Raw genomic sequence first — 7,406 nt, 5'->3', positions numbered from 1 at the left:
TGCTAAGGTACGTCTCGAAGAGGACATTTCTGTACAAACTGGCTCACGGTTCAAGTGTGAACTCTTAATTAGAAGGAAACAAAAACCCGTGGCTTTCAAATCCATTTAATGAATAAAATATATACCCATTATTCACATAGAATAACTTTACAATTCAGAAGTCATACAGCTGACAAAAAGCAGTAGCATGGTTGCAATCAAAACCCGTGACCCTTCAAAAAAACCCCACCCCCCAAAAAACCAAACCAAAACCTCCAAACCCCCCCCAAAAAACCAAACCCCCACCCCCGATTTTCATGTAACCTGACCTTCACGAAAAGGCTTTTACTATCACTTTTCACGTCATGAGCGAAAAGTACCATTTTTACTTACAGTGGTGTGAGTTTTCAGGTCAGTGTTCAGTCAATAAAGGTTTAGATTATACAGCAAACTTTAAATTTTGGACTTCTGTTCAACTCTTGCTATGGCAGCAAGAAACGAAAAGGCACAAGGGCTTCTGCATGAAATCTCGAATCTTAATTTAAAGGTACTCCCTCAGTTTAGAAAAAGACAGCTCTTTCCAAGAGGTGGTCCTCCAAGGTTAATGCTTTTTATTGCACAGCTTGATGCTGCTGTGCCGCATTTCCCCTCTGCTGTAGTGGGTGCCTCAAAAAAGAGAAAGCAAAATGACGATGTATTTGGAAGAGTAGTAATTAAGCTGTATTTAGAAGAGGGATGGATCTCCACTACTGCAGCGTGGCTACTGCTGGTAAATGTCTTTTTAATGGCTACTTCTTCTTAGCCACTCTCTTCCTACGTAATTACACTTTGCTAAGATGGTACAAAATCCGTTAAAAATCGTAAGCCAAGTTCTATATGAGTACAGCGTTAGATCTTTAAATGGATTTACTGTAAATCTCAACCTGTTTTCACCTCCACTTGCCGGACACAATGGATAACAAGAAAGATTAAAAAGGGATAACTGTAATGTTCTTCCCCTCCCAGGGAAGGGAAAGCGCAGCTATAGTCTATAAATTTTGCACTATATTATGAAACAGTCACTTTTAAAATTTTTAAAGAAATCTTTTACAGACACACACAAAATGTAAATTTCTTTCTGATAGAAAAAAGCAGTTTGAGTCAAATGAGGTCGAGAGGATGAATCTTCTTAACATTTGTGGAGACACCAGCTACCGACTTTGAAGCAGTGGTAGCTGGCAGGACTAGGACCGAGAGAGGAGAAGGCTCAGCCCGGTCAGCTAACATTGCTCCCACTATGGCAGCCTGCAGTAAGGGGCTCATCAGTCACCTTACACCATTTCGGTCGAACCAATACAACCAAAACGCCGGATCCTCTTTTGCCTGCCAAGGGCCTGATACAGCAGCTTAAGTACAACCACCACCTTCCTCTGTGTCCTAAATGGAGCTAAAGGCAAATTCTAAATACTCCACAAGTGAACTCTGTACTGTGCAAAACCGCTTTGGTTTGTATTTGTATAGCAGTAGTCGATGGAGCACATTAAAAGACAGAAGCAGCAGCCTCAAGGAATTTGGTATCTGCTGTTGTAAAGACAAATAAAAAAAGCCGCACGGGACAGGTGGGTCCGCAAGATAAAAGGCAGAGCCTGACTATGAAGTGTTCGATGTCAGAACATTTTGCAGACCAGGAGGCTGTTTTGAGTGTGGCTGTATCAAGGCTAGGAACTCAAGAATTCAGATTGAGGCTTTGACCCTGACTTGCAAGTCTTACTGAGCTACAACAGTGCTCCCTGATCTACTGATTGCAGATGCCATCTGTGCAACAGCATTAGGCGGGGTGAATTAAGGACAGTTTCGTGCAGATTTTCAGCAGTAACCATCCACAAAGAGAGGGCCAAGGAAAGTGGTCACAAATTAAAAGCTGACACCAGACACTGTCACGACAAGCTCGTCTCCTCGTTGCTGGGAGTCCTTTAGGAGGTCACTCCTGATGGCGGAGAGATGATACTTACTATCCTGTATAGCTGAAGTATCCCATATCCGAGGTTGCGGAGGAGGAGGAGAAGAAAGTTGTCGAAAAAGATGCTGGCAATGCTGAAGTAGTGAAGAAAGAATTTCTAGCGCTCAGCCTTGGCTGCAGAGTTTAATTTTAACTGTGTTAAAAATAGAAGCGTATGATAGGAACCTTAACTAAAAAATTTACAGCTAGAGTATTAATGCTGTGATTTCGCTGCGGCCCCTTTCACTCCACTTTGGCGGCTTGGTGTCAGTGTACTGTAATGTTCTCATTTCTGCTCTGAGCACCCCTCTACCTACACACTTTCACAATCGCTGACCTCGGCAGCACCTTCTCAGTGATTTATGGCCTTGTGTGTATGCTTGATGTGTAGAGTGTTTGGTTTTTTTCACGTAAAGAAAAACAAATTGGGTTTTCACTCAACTCTTTCTTTTCAAACTGTGCAAGGAAGATGACAGAATAGCATGCTGGTGGTCTTTTTGCCCTTGTTGCCTGCATCTTCTTTGCAATGGTATTTACAAATACTCCAAAGTTCATTGGATTCTGCTTCACATAATGGCCATACAAAACCAAGTTACAGCAGATAGGAGGTCAAGATTTATCTTAGAAACTTACCTGCATTGGGTTGGCTGTTGAGTGCAAGTCGTCCCTGTCCCCTCAGAAGCTGCAAATTTTCAGGTAATATATATGCAGAGAAAGAATTCTGTTGCTAAACAGTGTGAGGAAGGCAGTGAAAGACAAAATCCTGAGTTGTCATGACCTGTGATTTGCTGCACCTTTTTCTACCCATTGCAATGGCAAATTTAAACTCCACCTAGAAGAGCCCCTGGGCCAAGCCAGATCAGTAATTAGGGAACACAAAACCTCCAGGAATGCTCCTTCTCTTCTGACTATGCTCCAACACCCCCACACACACATCAGGCCATACAGCCTGAATTTTAACTGCAACAAAACAAACCCACAGAAATGCTCAGGTGCTGCCATGAGGCAACAAAGATGCAAAAGAAGGTGGAGTTTAGTGAGCAACGCAGCTGTGCATGGCCCTAATGAGCATTGACCGAGTCTTACCTCCAGGACTGTCCTGGTCCCAGACCCTTAAGATCTCCGGTAGGGTGTACAGGCATTTCACAATCGTCTGCAGCATTTGCTGACCAGCTGTATGTATAGACGGAGAGGGACTCTGATCTTTGCTGTCCCACCCCTGTATCTGTGTGTGTGAGGTCCAACTCATGACCCTGCAAATGACTCCATCTCACCTGCTGGCTTTTCCCCCAAAAGACTGGTGACAGCTGTGCCAGACCCGTTACCCCAGCACATACACGGGCAGCCAATTATTTCATGCCACATCCATTGCCTTGTCATCGCAGCCTTTGGAGAAAGTCCTAGGAGCTGGGTTCAGGACTTAGAGCTGCAGAGGTTGTACTACCATGAGCTAATCCTAACGAGCACTTGAAGGCCAATAGTTTCACCGTAGGGAGTGCTCCCTCCATGCACAGGCATTTTGTGTAAGCACAAAGCAAAAGTTCTCCTGACATGTGGTCGCATCAGCCACAGCTTTAATTATCTAAAGCATTTACACCCACTAAGCAGGCATAACCGTCAATAAGTTGTATTTTACCTTCTCATTTCTAAAGCTTGAGAGGCCGTGTTTTCAGACTGGTCTTAGAGGCCGCTAGGTTTTTCACACTGAAGCTCAGAAACCGATGTTACGACTCCGGAGTTTTACAACAGACACTGGTCAGAGTTACCAACACCAAGCTGCGCTTGGACACTGAGAGACACCTCGAGAGACATGAGTCCTTGGCTCAAGCTGCAGCAAGGGATACCGAGACCCAGAGCCGCTCCCTCTCCTTTGAGGACGAGATGGCATTTCGTCTGAGCTCTGGCCAAACTGACGCAGCAGCACTGAGCTGGACACAGTTTAGTTGTCTTGGATTTGACTCATCCACGTTATTTTTTGGTCTATATCCAAGCTAGTTATTTTTAAAGTAGACTGCGATAAAATGCAGCTGCTGTGGAACTGGCTTCATCAGAAACTTAAGTTTACAGGTATTTAGTCTACAATACGTAATTGTATGTGGACAGTTTGCCGAAGCCCAAGAGAAAGTTATTTGGTTGAGAAATGCAGCCTTTGCACAAAAATTCCATCAGGCCGTTTAGCCCAGAGACTTCAGTCTTAATTTAATCCAGCTGCCACACAAGAACCATTATAATCAGTGAACAAAAAGATTTGCACAGTCAGCAACAAAACACCACTTTAAGTACCTACATATTTGAGAATCCAAGTAATGCTCCTACTCATAAATAAGAGGCTTCCAACTGAGCATATAACAAATGAAGTACATTGATGCTGGGCCACAACGTCTTTAGAAAAGCTGGGGACCCCTAAAAAAATAAAGTGCATGTAGTCAGAGCTGGGCTTTCACCACCAACAAAGTCACTGAAATAGCGTTGCATTCTGTGGCTGGCTGTGGTCTGACAGCTGGCACCACTGTCGTATTATCTGAATACCTATTTATGCAAGTCTGATACCACCTTAACAAGGAGTGATTTTTACCTTCCTTCGCACAGTTCTGGCCCAAAACGTTACATAGCAGTGCTACCCACTCAGACAGTTACCATAGGACGCTGTCATATTCATTTTTCAAGTTTGCTCTGAGCTTTTTCTTTCTGGTCCCCGGTAAATCAGAGCAACACAAATGTAAATTCTTCCTCCATTTCCCATGGAGGCAAGTGCCCCCTGCTAATCTGCGGTGTTTTACCTTTGGTTTGCTCATTAACGTAAGCAGCCTGAGTGTCACGTACCCTCCGTTTCTGCTGATAATGCTTAAAAGGTGCAAGGAAGAACATACTGTAATTATCTAAATCGGATTTGGACACAGCAGCATTATTACTGTACTGTGCCAGAGCTATCTGAGTTAAAAGAGGAAAATCCCCGTATTCTACTCATAACCGTAGATGCAGTTTAAATGTTACAAATGTAATAGGAGCCGTCATAAAAACTGCAGGCATGACATAGCAATTTCAGTAAATACAGCACAGTAAACTGCTTATTAAATCAAGCTGCCCTCAAACAGGAGCTGTGGCTACAAATTCAAATGATACAATGACATAATTTAACTGCACCAAATCACACTGCTCCCATCCCTTCTTCCCAGCCCTGAGATTTTAGAGATTCTTAGAGGAGCTAAAAAACCTTCCTGAAGCACGAAACCTTCTGTGAGGCACAAGCAGAGTGCGCAAAAGGGTAGTGAATGCGCACGTGCTGTGCTAGATGGTATACTTCTCTTGGTTGACAGAACTTAACCTCTTCAACTTAAACCCTCGGACTCTGCGGGATGCAGTAAGTTTGTTTGCAAATGTTCTTCTCCGAAGGAGTGAACAGACCGCTTCGGCGTTGTGCCCGGGCCAAAGAGCAATTGGAATGGCGCTGGTGGCAGAAACGCTGTTGAGGCTGGCTCTCTAGCCAGTCCTGTTCCCATTCCAAAGCACGGCCCCTGCCGACATCCGAGGTCCACCCCAATCACACCGTGTTTTCTCCCATTCTAGGAAATTTACTGATCTTACTAAAAAGATCAAATCGCATCTGAAAGGCAAATGCACTAAGCAGGTACGGCAGCACGACACCACTGAATTCATCAGACTTTTTACAAAGTGACAAACCCCAGTGAAAGAGGAAGTAAGTAATTTATGAACTGGGCGCTCTGAAGGATGTATCTGGGTGTGCCGGTGGGAGGGACAGCCCATGCCCGCTACTGGGAATTTTCTCATCTCCATGGAACACAGCTGAGAACAGAAGCTCTCATTTCTGTTCTTCCAAACCAAGGTCACAAGTTACCAGCACAAAAAAGGCAGCGCATCTTTCACATCCGAAACTGCAACACCAACAACTTCATCTCATTTGAAATCCCATGTTTTTCTTTAGGGCACACATGGAAAAGACCAAATTTAAGAAAAATGCTTAGAATACAATAATAAAAAGGCAGTAAGTAGGGCCAACAACACAGCACTTGAATTGCAACTGACTGTACATGTCCAAGGGTCAGCACGTGCAAAGGGTGATGCTGTTTTGAATGAGAGTTGCCGAGTGCGTTAGCCCAATTAATACAAACCGTGTGTGTGTGTGTGCGCGCGTGCGCTGAGACTAACCCACAGGGCATCCAAAACTGGTCAAAGGTAAAAGAGAATGACTACAACTGTTTTAAGACAAAGTGTTCACTTTATAGGTAGGTTGCAAAAAAATAGCAGGTTGAAATTGCCGGAAAGATTCCTCGCTACAGCAGAACAGCTTATAAACACACTCAAAGGCTACATCGTTGGAAACGCGGCATTCACAGCTTGAAACATCTAGCAGGAGACTGGAAATTAACTGTGGTATCACTTGAGCCACCACCTGCAGGTTTTGGAAGAGATCTGCCAACCCCAAGAGACGTCATTCGTGACTGACGCTGAGACAATGCGCCGAAGAGGGACTGCTCTAGTCACACACACACGTGAGGGTGGGGAAATCCAGACCATAGCGCACTTCCTTACTCTTGGAAAGAGCAGCATAACGCTGTGTCTTCCGGGGGCCTACCGGCTGGACCACAGCTTGGACCCACAGGCATATAGGGTTTTTTGGAAAAGGATGCATCATTGGTGAGAGACAGGATAACACATTACCTAACCGGAGGGAAGAAGCTTATTAAACAAGCGTCTGGCTGAAGAACTTATGCACACAGAGGTGATTAATCTCAAAAGATCAACATTTTCAAGCTAAATCACAGGTTCTGCGTTTTGAAGACAGGAAGATGCAATTCCTGCCAGTATTTTTTTCGCTGGGTGCTGGACATTATGCTGCTATCACAAGTAAGACATAGCTGCAAGTCTGATCCCGCTCAGGAACCAAGTAATACAAAGTTACACGTATGATCGCCATTTTTACAGTCCTGAGCCAGGGTCACTGCACTCGTCCACCTCTTCCTTTTGGGGAGCTGACAGGCAGATTTCCCATTGACAAGGGAACACTGCGCACAAACACAGTTCTGACCTTTCAGCCAGAAGTCTTCCACACGACTCCAGATTTCAAAGGCTGAATTTATCCTCCTGGATGTAGAGCATAAGCTCTGCTACAGCTTATGAGGTAAATCCTCCCCTTCCTCAAATTTACAGATGCTTTTTTGAGCAGTCCACATTTTTAAATCCCCATGTAGCTTAATAGACCTGCTGAGATGAAACTGCCGAGACTTTGTACATTTGTTGAAAACATCAGTTAAAATTAACAGTCTCAAAAGAAATCCCTTCTACCCAGCAAATAAAGATTCTTATTTTAGAATAAAAACAAGGGAAGGGAGTGTTCACATAGTAACCTTACTGCCTTGAGCACTGGTCTGCAGAATTCTTTATTAAAAAAAAATAAATAAATTATTTTTCATTCCTTTTTAAAAAGTCC

This window comes from Aptenodytes forsteri, unplaced genomic scaffold (genome assembly GCF_000699145.1).
Source record: "Aptenodytes forsteri isolate BGI_AS27 unplaced genomic scaffold, ASM69914v1 Scaffold6, whole genome shotgun sequence".
Lineage (NCBI taxonomy): Eukaryota > Metazoa > Chordata > Aves > Sphenisciformes > Spheniscidae > Aptenodytes > Aptenodytes forsteri.
The sequence above is the reverse complement of the archived record's forward strand: the minus strand, read 5'-3'. Positions refer to the sequence as shown.